The following is an 11,607-nucleotide window of genomic DNA, read 5'->3' as shown; positions in this document are numbered from 1 at the left end:
GCGAAACCATACGAGCGACTGCAGAATATGTTCCAGTGAAGTTGAACAATAAATACTGATGTTTGAGGTTTTCAAGGCAACCGCAAATGTCGAGTGTAAAACATTTTTGGGGTGGCCACTCAAACATGCGAGATTGGTAATGTTAGAGTTATTTAAAAAAAGAATACGTGCCTATAATTATTATCCTGCCAGTTATTTTTTGTGAAATATCCTGTATACTTCCCATCTTCACTTGCTCTATTTTTTCTGCTCTGTCTGTCGCCGGCACAACAACTCTTAAAGGAAACTGAGACATCCACCCAAATGTAGCAATTTGCTACAATGGAAACCCAACCGGGTTCCCGAAAGAAAGCCTCGCAGTTGAAGAAAAATTCGTCCTGGTCCGGGACTCGAACCCGGGACCACCGCCTTTCCAGGGCAGCCGCTCTACCATCTGAGCTAACCAGGCAGGGCTAAGTCGAATTTGTCGACAACTCGAAGCAAAGGCAAGTGTTTGATGTTATAGTTCAGATAAGTAATTAAAGGGAAACTGAGACATCCACCCAAATGTAGCAATTTGCTACAATGGAAACCCAACCGGGTTCCCGAATGAAAGCCTCGCAGTTGAAGAAAAATTCGTCCTGGTCCGGGACTCGAACCCGGGACCACCGCCTTTCCGGGGCAGCCGCTCTACCATGTGAGCTAACCAGGCGGCTAATTCGAATTTGTCGACAACTCAAAGCAAAGGCAAGTGTTTGATGTTATAGTTCAGCGGAAATCCGCTAGGTGGAGATAAGTAATTAAAGGGAAACTGAGACATCCACCCAAATGTGGCAATTTGCTACAATGGAAACCCAACCGGGTTCCCGTAAGAAACCCTCGCAGTTGAAGAAAAATTGGTCCTGGTCCGGGACTCGAACCCGGGACCACCGCCTTTCCGGGGCAGCCGCTCTACCATCTGAGCTAACCAGGCGGCTAAGTCGAATTTGTCGACAACTCGAAGCAAAGGCAAGTGTTTGATGTTATAGTTGAGCGGAAATCCGCTAGGTGGAGATAAGTAATTAAAGGGAAACTGAGACATCCACCCAAATGTAGCTTTTTACTACAATGGAAACCCAACCGGGTTCCTCGAAAGAAAGCCTCGCAGTTGAAGCAAAATTCGTCCTGGTCCGGGACTCGAATCTGGGACCACCGCCTGTCCGGGGCAGCCACTCTACCTTCTGAGCTAACCAGGTGGCTAGCAGAGCTTCGAGTTGTCGACAAATTCGACTTCGCCCTGCCATCTGCTAGCCGCCTGGTTAGCTCACATGGTAGAGCGGCTGCCCCGGAAAGGCGGTGGTCCCGGGTTCGAGTCCCGGACCAGGACGAATTTTTCTTCAACTGCGAGGCTTTCTTTCGAGGAACCCGGTTGGGTTTCCATTGAAGCAAAATGCTACATTTGGGTGGATGTCTCAGTTTCCATTTAATTACTTATCTCCACCTAGCGCATTTCCGCTGAACTATAACATCAAACACTTGCCTTTGCTTCGAGTTGTCGACAAATTCGACTTCGCCCTGCCATCTGCTAGCCGCCTGGTTAGCTCACATGGTAGAGCGGCTGCCCCGGAAAGGCGGTGGTCCCGGGTTTGAGTCCCGGACCAGGACGAATTTTTCTTCAACTGCGAGGCTTTCTTTCGAGGAACCCGGTTGGGCTCCCATTGTAGCAAATTGCTATATTTGGGTGAATGTCTCAGTTTCCCTTTAATTACTTATCTCCACCTAGCGGATTTCCGCTGAACTATAACATCAAACACTTGCCTTTGCTTCGAGTTGTCGACAAATTCGACTTCGCCCTGCCATCTGCTAGCCGCGTGGTTAGCTCAGATGGTAGAGCGCCTGCCCCGGAAAGGCGGTGGTCCCGGGTTGGAGTCCCGGACCAGGACGAATTTTTCTTCAACTGCGAGGCTTTCTTTCGAGGAACCCGGTTGGGTTTCCATTGTAGCAAAATGCTACATTTGGGTGGATGTCTCAGTTTCCATTTAATTACTTATCTCCACCTAGCGCATTTCCGCTGAACTATAACATCAAACACTTGCCTTTGCTTCGAGTTGTCGACAAATTCGACTTCGCCCTGCCATCTGCTAGCCGCCTGGTTAGCTCACATGGTAGAGCGGCTGCCCCGGAAAGGCGGTGGTCCCGGGTTCGAGTCCCGGACCAGGACGAATTTTTCTTCAACTGCGAGGCTTTCTTTCGAGGAACCCGGCCGGGTTTCCATTGTAGCAAATCGCTACATTTCGGTGGATGTCTCCGTTTCCCTTTAATTACTTATCTCCACCTAGCGGATTTCCGCTGAACTATAACACCAAACACAACAACTCTGCATCATTGTTGACTTTTGTGGCCTTGTAATGAAGAAATCTCATTTTCCCTGAAACAAACATAATGGTCACCAGGCCCTTTATAGTATTTGAGAAAACTAATAAAACAAAATGGTACTCAGAAATCCTACGCAGAGTGGGGCAGGGTAGTCATAGGAAATATAGGGAGAAAGCAGAAAGAACTATTTAGGACCCTCCGCATGTTATGTCATACAAAGGATCCCAGGGCAGGTTCCTTACTTGGATGCATTTTTGCTATAAGCGTATGACGAATGCTGTTCCATTTATCCTTAGAAGTAATAGTTCACGTCGAAGTTTGCTTTTAAAATTGTAGTACTTTTCTCACCAAATTAGTCAGGTTTGCTTAAAGAAAACACACAAGTGTCCCACTAAAATCACTAGTGCTAGTGCAAGTTCGTATCTCTGTTGCGCACGTATGCCCATGAGAATAGTGGTTTTCCTCACGAAACACTAATTGAGGTGCGGGCACTGAGAAACGGGCGCTTTCAAGGAGGGGATATAGCACGCTACCTTTGTGGAGCACTGTGCTAACGCTCACGGTAACTAGGGATGCCCCCTATGTCTGTCAAGCAACATGCCTGACCGACAACTATAACTCATCGATGTTTTCTACCTAGCACTCGAAAATGATATCGAGTAGATAATACCGCGGCCTTAAGACGTTAACAGTGATGCGGCTCGAAAGAACAGAAAGGAAGTACTGTATCAACAATGAATATCGTATCAACAACAGCAAAAATCAAGGTTGAATTTCTCAAAAAGGTGACGGAAGCACTTATCAAACACAGCAGGGCTGCCTGTAACAAAGTGGTAACACAAAATGCCTGCCGTTCTGACATGACGACCAGTATGAATTTAAGCAGAAAACACAACACAAGAAGTATAGGACAACTTTTCGTTTGTTCCAAGCCCCATGCCGGGTTCCATCCTTCAGAAACAGCAACGACACAAATTGCAAGGATTATCAGCGATTTGTCGCTTTAGCGGCACTTTTAAAGGGACAGTAAAGTGAGACACTGAGTCGGTTTACAACAATAAAGTATCCTAGAATTAGAAGAGTTGATTATTAGAAGAGAAATTGATGGTAAAATTGTAATTTCTGAATGCTGTACCGAAACCCCAGGGGTAGTACACGGCCGCGGGACAAAAAAAAAAAAAAGGTGTGGCCTGCCGCGTCGGGAGCGCTGCTATGGGAGCGAACGTGACAGCCGTAGTTGCATTGTCGGCCGCTTAGCTGGGCCGAACGGCGCAAGCTGACGGGGTTGGAACGCGTCAGCTTGAACGCGCGACGGCGTTCCAAGCGCGTTCCTGACGCATTTGCTATGCCGATGCCAGACAACAGCCCCCAGCGTGATGGCGCCGCGGCGGATCACACCGTTTTCGATGCGCGCGGCAGGCCGCACCTTTTTTTAAATGCGAAGCATTTCTTGCCGGCGGCTCTGTCCATCCCTCCCGCGGCGTCCCACACCCCCATAGCGCAAGCGCGTCCCCTCCCCATCTCTCTCCTCTCCTGCGCTCCCCCTTTCTCTCCTCTAGGAATCCTGCACGGAGCGGTGACAGCGTCCCACACCCCCACAGCGCATGTGCGTCTCCTCCCCCTCTCTCTCCTCTCCTAGCCCCCCCCCCTTTCTCTCCTCTAGGAATCCGGAGCGGCGCGCACGACAGGTTGTGCGACAGTTACATACTCCGCTGGAGGCGCCACGGTAGTTCCGCGGTATGAAAATGACGGAGCGCGCGCGCCTCATTCTCTCTCCTGCATGCGCAGCGCCGCGATGAGCGCTCGGGCCGCTGCAGCGAAACCATCTCCCCGCTGCTTCGCATCCACACATGGTTCCCTTTAGCGGGAGATGAAGTAATTTTTTTAATTCAGCGGCCGTGGGTGGTACGTCAGTGTGATGTCATTTTCTTTTTCGCACTACGACCATTGTGGTTCAGTAAAAGTTTGCGATGTTTCCATATTCACTCTTTGGCTCTACTATATTACAGCGTAGTCCATCTTTCTTGACAAAAGCTTAATAAAGCTGCAGCAGGCGGCATTAAAATCCTGAAAGTCATGTCGGCTGCTGCGGGAATTTCAAGGTGGCGTCACCATTCGTTCTTTGTTTTTTCGTCTTTTCTTGCGTACCGAGCGTTTTCGCGGTATCAGTGGCGCTTTAGGTATGGTGGAAGGGTACTTTACCAACACAGCTCAAATCATTTTTCTCTTTGGTGTCCCTTTAAACAGACCCTAGCCTAGATTTTACACGAGGGACTGAAACTCTCCACATACCTCTGGACGTGCCTAATCTGGCCAAAATCTTTGGATTCAATCGCGAGCCACAAGACTATGGCAGAGAAAGAGTTGAAATTTGAGAACAATCAAAAGGCACTGGAACAAGCCCTACGAATAAGTGAAAACACATCAAATGACTATTCGCGTGTTTGTTTACGTTTTAACATCAGAGCTGTTTAAGCTCTTGGTTGGGCCGCCTGGTGCGAACAAAAACTGCTCCTGGTGATGACGTCACCAAGGGTTGCTTAGCAACCACCTCGCGGAGTGGCGTGTGCTTCGCCTCCTCTCCATGCCGTGAACATGTTTCCTTGACATGGGACAGTAAGGTAAGAGGAGGACAGCAGGCGCGCGGCGCACGCTATGCTTGGTAGAGAGAAGGAGAAATTGAGAGCGAGATAAAGATAAACAAATTGTAGAGGAGGAGGAGGAGGAGGAGGAAAAAACTTTATTCTGACATGGCATTTGGGACCTCCCAGGTCCCCGCGCGACCCCACCGCACTCAAACGTTCATGTTTAACATGTCCATGACGCTAGCAGCCCGGATGGCGGCGATCTTCTGCCTTGCCGGGTCCGTTGAGCGCAGTGAGGTCTCCCAGTCCTCCCAGGTTTGGAGTGGTGTCGGGCCGCCAGGGGGAGGAGAAGCCGGACAGGCCTAGGGTGCCTCGATGCCAGCGCCGCCGTTCAGGGTGGTGTCATCCTTTGACCGCACCCGCGCCGCCGCTTTCTCGCTGAGACGCCATCTTGAGTCACAGCGAGCGGTTGCGAGTGCTTGGTGCCGGTGCTTAGTTCGAGGCACAGTGCGCGCGGATGCTTCGCTGACGCTTCTACTTGCTGGACAGTGTTCAGCCGCATGAATGACAAGCTTGTCAAGTGCGTCGAGTTGACATGACGGGCTGTTGTGTTCCCAAGTGCACCAGATCGACGCGTAACGGGCTTCGTTGTTTACGCTTCCCCCGGGACCCAGAGCGAAGGAAGAGATGGGAAGCCCAAGTAAAGCGGTATCACTGGAAGGCAACGGATAGCTCCTACATTCTCGAGGTAAGTGTCAAGAAAGTTTAGACTATCGCATCGTGTTTTTCTTAAATAAGAAAGTATTCTCTGATCCTCGTTCACGTACCTACGTTCGCTCACGAACTAAGCACTGCACCGATGCTGAGTAGCCTATGGTTTGCGAGCGCGCGTCGCATAGGCTTTTGCCGTTTTGATCAGCGCAGTCTATGCGAGTAGTACCCTTAATTTAAGAACTGACGAAAATGCTTCGCCGCGAAATAGCCTTACATTAGCTACAAATCGTCATGTAAACCACCTATTTTACTTTTTCACGGGAAGCACACATTGTGTGTCTCTTGTTTCTTTTTGTTCCCTCAGTTTCTTTTTTCGCTACTGGTTATTTGGGACTAAAGAACGCAGTGCTTCTTCTGGGGAGAGCGGCTGTTGTGTACGTGGAAAGCGAAGTATTGTGATTTTCTCTATTCTCAGCAGATATCTTGCGGATCTCAGGTTGTTACGTTATATAGCTGATTTTTTAGACGAATATATTTGTAGCGTGGTGCTCGTAAGCCGATGGTCATTCGTGCTCATTCCCGTGCTCATTATCCTAGTGGGTACTGTGACGGTCTTTAAATGCCTCTGCACGGTATGCCCAGGTGTAGTAGAGTTAAGGGGCATCATGGGACCAAAATGTTTCGGCGCTTTCTGGCATGGTGTCTGTTGTAGCCTGTGCATGTCTTCGAAACGTGTGAAGCATTACTTCTGCGAAATCTTATTTTTAAGCACTCTAATGGGTTCTCTGTATTTACAAGGCAACTTTTCATATCAATAATCACTTTTGTTGTTTTACTTCTACTTAGAAACACTTTGAAGAGGACCAGTACGAGGGAAATCGACAGGATGGGCGCCGTCTGTTAAAGTCAACAGCCCTACATCATCATGGACTATATTTTCGAAGTAAAAAAAAAAACATTGCTAATCTGTATTTGACTGTCTTAGTTTCATTTACGGTTTTTGTACGCGATATGTATGCAGTGTTGTTTATTTTTGCAATGTAGTTATCAGTGTTCTAATGGTCATTTATGAAATGTTCTGTACTCGCCATCGATGTGTTTGGGTGATGCGACGTATTCGATGGTAGCTGATGTATTCTGGCTGGATATCTTGATTAATATTACCCGCGGTTGCGTTTTCTTGTTTCCATTCTTGTTTTCGATTTATATTGTGTGTAATAAGGTTGATGTACTGACTTGAACCCCCCCCCCCATGTAATGAATAAATTAAAAAAACTCTCACTATCCCGAATTGTGTGTCGAGCCTACCTTGCGAATTTTTTTATATCTCGTCTTTCAACATAACCTTCAGGCGCCACACAGTACATATAATTTTTCATGTACATATCTCTTTCATGATTGATTGTACTAGACATTATAAGTAAATGTATTTTGTGCATCGTTTGGTTTCTTGTGTGTACTACGCAAGATTGACACAGACAAGTTACGGTATATGTTTCTCTACAGCACTAACTAAACCTTAATTTCACATCGCAGTTATTTTTACACCAGCTTAATCCTGTCAGCACACAGTTTTGTGGGGAAAAAAACAAAATTGCGCGTAGATATCGTCAAATAATTGCAACGAACGCGAAGAGCACGCGCAACGCAAGGGAAACTAACCGCCGTGCGCTAGTGGCTGGCTACGGTAAAGGAGGCGTGACGTGTAAACCAAAATACAACCGCGAAAAAGAAAAACTTCCACACACAGGGGGTCGCAAACCTTATATACCAAGCATCGAAGCGCCAAAAAAAAATTAACAAGAATAGTGCGGATTTCAAACATACACACGGCATGTTAAATGTAAATTGAATTAGGCAACTTGGGGCATGTTCCCGGCGCCATACATTTACGTCTTGAACCTTCGACGAGTTAACGGGTATTGGTTATAAAGATGTGCAGATGCGATACCGATAAAAAATCCTCATCAAGGCAAAGCACTTGGAAGTGCGCCGCGAGTAACACTATTTATGAACGCAAGCGTAGCCGAGTTTCAGCTCGTGTGACTCAATATGGCGGCGCCAGCGGGGTTGTCTCCACCCTGGACGGCGGCGCTGGGCATCGAGGCACCCTAGACAGGCCAGGAGTATGTGGGTGAGGTTTGCTTTCGGCGCATTGCACAGAGGGCAGGAAGGTGGGATGGGTCTGTAGTGGGAGAGGAGGGATGGGGTAGGTAGGGTGCGCGTTTGCAGACGGCGCCACAGGTGTTGCTCCCTGGTAGTGAGGGAAGAGTGGGGCGGTGGGTATATTTGCCTCTCGGCGCGAGCATTTGCGATGAGCTCAGCGAAGGTACACGCACGCTCCCTCGAGAAACCCACCATGAGTTCCGCCTGTGCCCGGTTTCTCGACCCTCGGGCTAAAGAATCGGTGGCTTCATTGCCGGGGTTTCCCGAGTGCGCGGGCACCCAGATGAGCTCAGCGCTGCGGGAGAAGGGGGGGGGGGGGGGTTCTGGGTCAGTATGTGGAAGGTGGCAGGGTGAACTCTGCCCCTAGCATAATTTAGCAGTGCAGTTTTAGAGTCACTCAGGATGTAGGTAGCACTGGAGCTGCCGAGCGCTAGCGCTATAGCGATCTCTTCCGCTTCCTCTGGGTCCGTTCCCTGGGGTAGTTCCTTTATGAATGGAGGTGTCTTCAGTGTGTAAGCAACCGCTGTGGCTCCGTGCTGATCGCATGCAGCATCTACCCATATTGCGTTCTGTTCATCGCCATACCGTTTATGAAGGGCTGCTGCTCTGGCTTTCCGCCGCTCGCGGTTTTGGTCGGGGTGCATGTTACGAGGGAGCGGTCGAATGCGTAGCGTTTGACGAATTTCCGTAGGAAGGGCGTTTAGGGAGTCATGATTAGCAGGGATGCGAATTTCGAGTTTTGAAAGTATATGCCTCCCGGTAGAGGTACTGGCTAGTCGGAGATAATGTGCCTGTAGGTGTGCTTCGGTTAGTTCTTGTATGGTGTTATGCATGCCTAACTCCGCCAGTCGTTCGTTACTGGTGCTTTAGGCAGGCGGAGCGCAGCCTTGGTAGCTTGTCTGATTATATAATTTATTGTTTGGGTTTCGGTTATATTGAGGTTGAGGTAGGGGGTAGAGTACAGTACTCTACTCATGGTATACGCTTGTACTACTCGCAGAGTATCTTCTTCCCGCAGGCCGTGAGCTTTATTTGTTACTCTGCGTATTAGCTGCGTGGTAGCTGCTAGCGTGCTCTTTAGGCGTTTGATGGTTTCGGTATTTATCCCATCTTGTTGCAGGTAGAGGCCAAGGATTCGAATGGTGTGGACCTGTGGGACCACCCTATCCTGTAGGTAGATTCTAATAGGAGTATGATACGTTCTACCCTTTGGCGGGATCAACAAAAGTTCAGATTTTTCCGGTGAGCAAGTGAGGCCTACCTTGGTGCCCTCTTCCTGTATTACCAGCGGCTGTTTGCAGTGTTTCTTCGATTTGCGCGTCCGATCCATATGTAGTCCACAGGGTGATATCATCCGCGTACAGGGTATGGTCAAGATGGGGAATTTGCTCTAGCTTCCGCGCGAGCGGAATAAGTACTGCGTTAAAAAGGAATGGGGACAGCACTGAGCCTTGCGGTGTGCCTACGTTCGCTAGTGTGTAGCGGCGTGTACGAAGGTTGTCTACGCACATGCTGGCCGTTCGGTTTTGCAGGAAAGCCTTTATGTAGTTGTATGTTCGTTGGCCAACTCCTAGGTCTATCATGGCCTTTCGGATGGCCTCGTGCGTGACGTTGTCGAAAGCCTTCTTGAGGTCAATCGCCAGTACCGCTTTAGTGTGCGCAGGTATGAGGGGGTCCATAATAGCTGTTGTGAGTTGCAGCATGGCATCTTGCGTGGATAAGCCCGATCGGAAACCAATCATTGAGTGTGGGTATTGAGTAGTGTCTTCCATGTGACCGTGCAATCTAGCTAGGATGACTTGCTCAAAGAGTTTGCCTAGGCTGGAGGTAAGGGAGATGGCGCGCATATTTTCTGGGGTAACTGGTTTGTTAGGTTTCGGTATTAGTATGACCCTTCCATGTGTCCACTCCTCTGGCAGTGTGCCGTTCTGCCAATGCTTGTTGAAGATACCGGTAAGTTCTTGCAGGGAATTGTCGTCTAGGTTTCGAAGAGCGGCGTTTGTTATGCGATCTTCGCCTGGCGTGGTGTTGCTGAGTCTTTGAAGGGCTGCTCGGACTTCTTGTATAGTTATGTCCCTGTCTAGTTCATTATTTGGTGGGCCGGCGAAATCCGGCAGTGGAGTGGAAGTGCCCGGCGAGGTGTGTAGGCTCTTAAGTTTCTGTAGTAGCGCCTGCGTGTCGTATTTATGGTTGTGTGTTAGTCGAGCGACAAGATTTCTAGTGTGTTGTTTACTTTTCATGGGATCAATTAGATGTTAAAAGATGCACGCTCGAGCGGTACTGAGATTGCCTCTGAGACCCTCACATATCTGCTGCCAATTCTGTCTACAAAGTTGTTGGCTGTAATCCTGAATTTGCTGTGCCAGCTCAGATATCCTGCTTTGGAGCTTCTTGTTGCGTTTTTGCTTAGCATATCTTTTCATGAGACTTTCATGCGCTTCTATCATATGCGCCAATTTTGAGTCCATAACTGGAACTTGCTGTTCTGGGCTATATTCCTTGGTGCACGCCGCTTGGTCCTCGATGACTTGTGCTGTCCAGGTTAGCGCATCCACCGGCCCTCTTTGTTGGTTTGTTTCCCGCCGTTTTCTAAATTTATCCCAGTTGATTAATTTATGCTCTATTCTTTTTCGAGACGCTTGGGGACCTGAGACTTGAACTTCGATAATGTAATGGTCACTGCCTAAAGTATGTGTTGTTCTATTCCATTGAAGGTTGTGGATGCGTCTGCCCATCGTGACATCCGGACTTGTGTCCATCATTCCTGGTGTACCTTGTCTGGTGGGGCAGTCGAAATCATTGTACACAGTGAGCTGGGACTGTTGAGCTTGTGTCATGAGAACCTCCCCTCTGCCAGAAGTTCTCTGGTATCCCCAATCGATGTGCGCGGCAGTCTCCGGCCACTATTATTGGTGTTTTATTTGCCGCTGCGGTAATTTGCGCTATTAGGTGAGCGCAGCGCGTTGCTGCCATACTCGGCGCATTATATACATTGGCGATGAGTAAGGAATCCTGTTGAATGTCGAGTGGGATAACTTCAAGGACTACGTTTTGTACTATGTGGGAGAATGAAAGTTGCGTATGCCTTATGAACCGCTTGATATAGGTGGACACAACCGGAGTAGTATCGTTTGGTGAGTGATAAGCAGTATATCCTGGGAGCGATATGCTTGTTTTAGGGTCCTGTAGCAGAATTAGGTCTGGTGGGTGTTCCTCATTTAGTATGAGTTGAATTAGCGCTTCTCGCTTACGGCGTATACTGCGACAGTTTCAGTGCCAGAGTTTTAAAAGGGGAGGAGTCTTAGAATTAGATGAATCACCTGCCATTTTGCTGCCCAGAAGTTTGGGAAGTGGAGGGGGGATGAGTGGTATGGGGTAGGGGCACCGCCTGCATTTGGTTGGTTGCCTCCGCCACCATTAGGCCCATCTGTGTCCTGAGCTGGGTACAGAAGGTATCTAGCTTGTTCTCTAAAATTTTGAAGCGTTCGTCAATGAGGCTGTCGATCCGAGCTTCGAGAGTTGGGAATCGAGCCTCGAGTGTTTGCAGGCGCTTGTCTAGGAATTGCTGAAATTGATCGCGCATCTGCTGTTGGAAGTGTGCTAGTTTCGCTGTTAATTTTGCCTCAAGTTTGGCTTCAAACTGAGCCTCCATCTCAGCTGTTTTGTCTGATTGCTCCAGCTCTGTTGTTTTGGCTGATGGCGGAGGAACGTCTTTTCTTTTCTTTTTTGTAGGTGGGGTGAAGGTTGAGGTTTCTGCGGGAGATGAACTCTGGGTACCTAGGGGTAAAGGGTGACCAGTGGGTGGGTG

The 11,607-nt window shown here is 48.8% G+C and overlaps 2 non-coding genes across 2 annotated transcripts; both read right to left on the bottom strand.

Moving 5' to 3' along the window:
• Positions 1-373: 373 nt before the first annotated feature.
• On the bottom strand, positions 374-448 carry Trnas-gga (transfer RNA serine (anticodon GGA)). The gene has a single exon. It is a non-coding gene; the product is annotated as a tRNA-Ser (tRNA).
• Positions 449-876: 428 nt separating this feature from the next.
• On the bottom strand, positions 877-952 carry Trnas-gga (transfer RNA serine (anticodon GGA)). The gene has a single exon. It is a non-coding gene; the product is annotated as a tRNA-Ser (tRNA).
• Between the last annotated feature and the right edge of the window lie 10,655 nt (positions 953-11,607).

This window comes from Dermacentor silvarum, chromosome 8 (assembly GCF_013339745.2).
Source record: "Dermacentor silvarum isolate Dsil-2018 chromosome 8, BIME_Dsil_1.4, whole genome shotgun sequence".
In the NCBI taxonomy this organism is placed as follows: Eukaryota; Metazoa; Arthropoda; class Arachnida; order Ixodida; family Ixodidae; genus Dermacentor; species Dermacentor silvarum.
The sequence above is the reverse complement of the archived record's forward strand: the minus strand, read 5'-3'. Positions and strand labels throughout refer to the sequence as shown.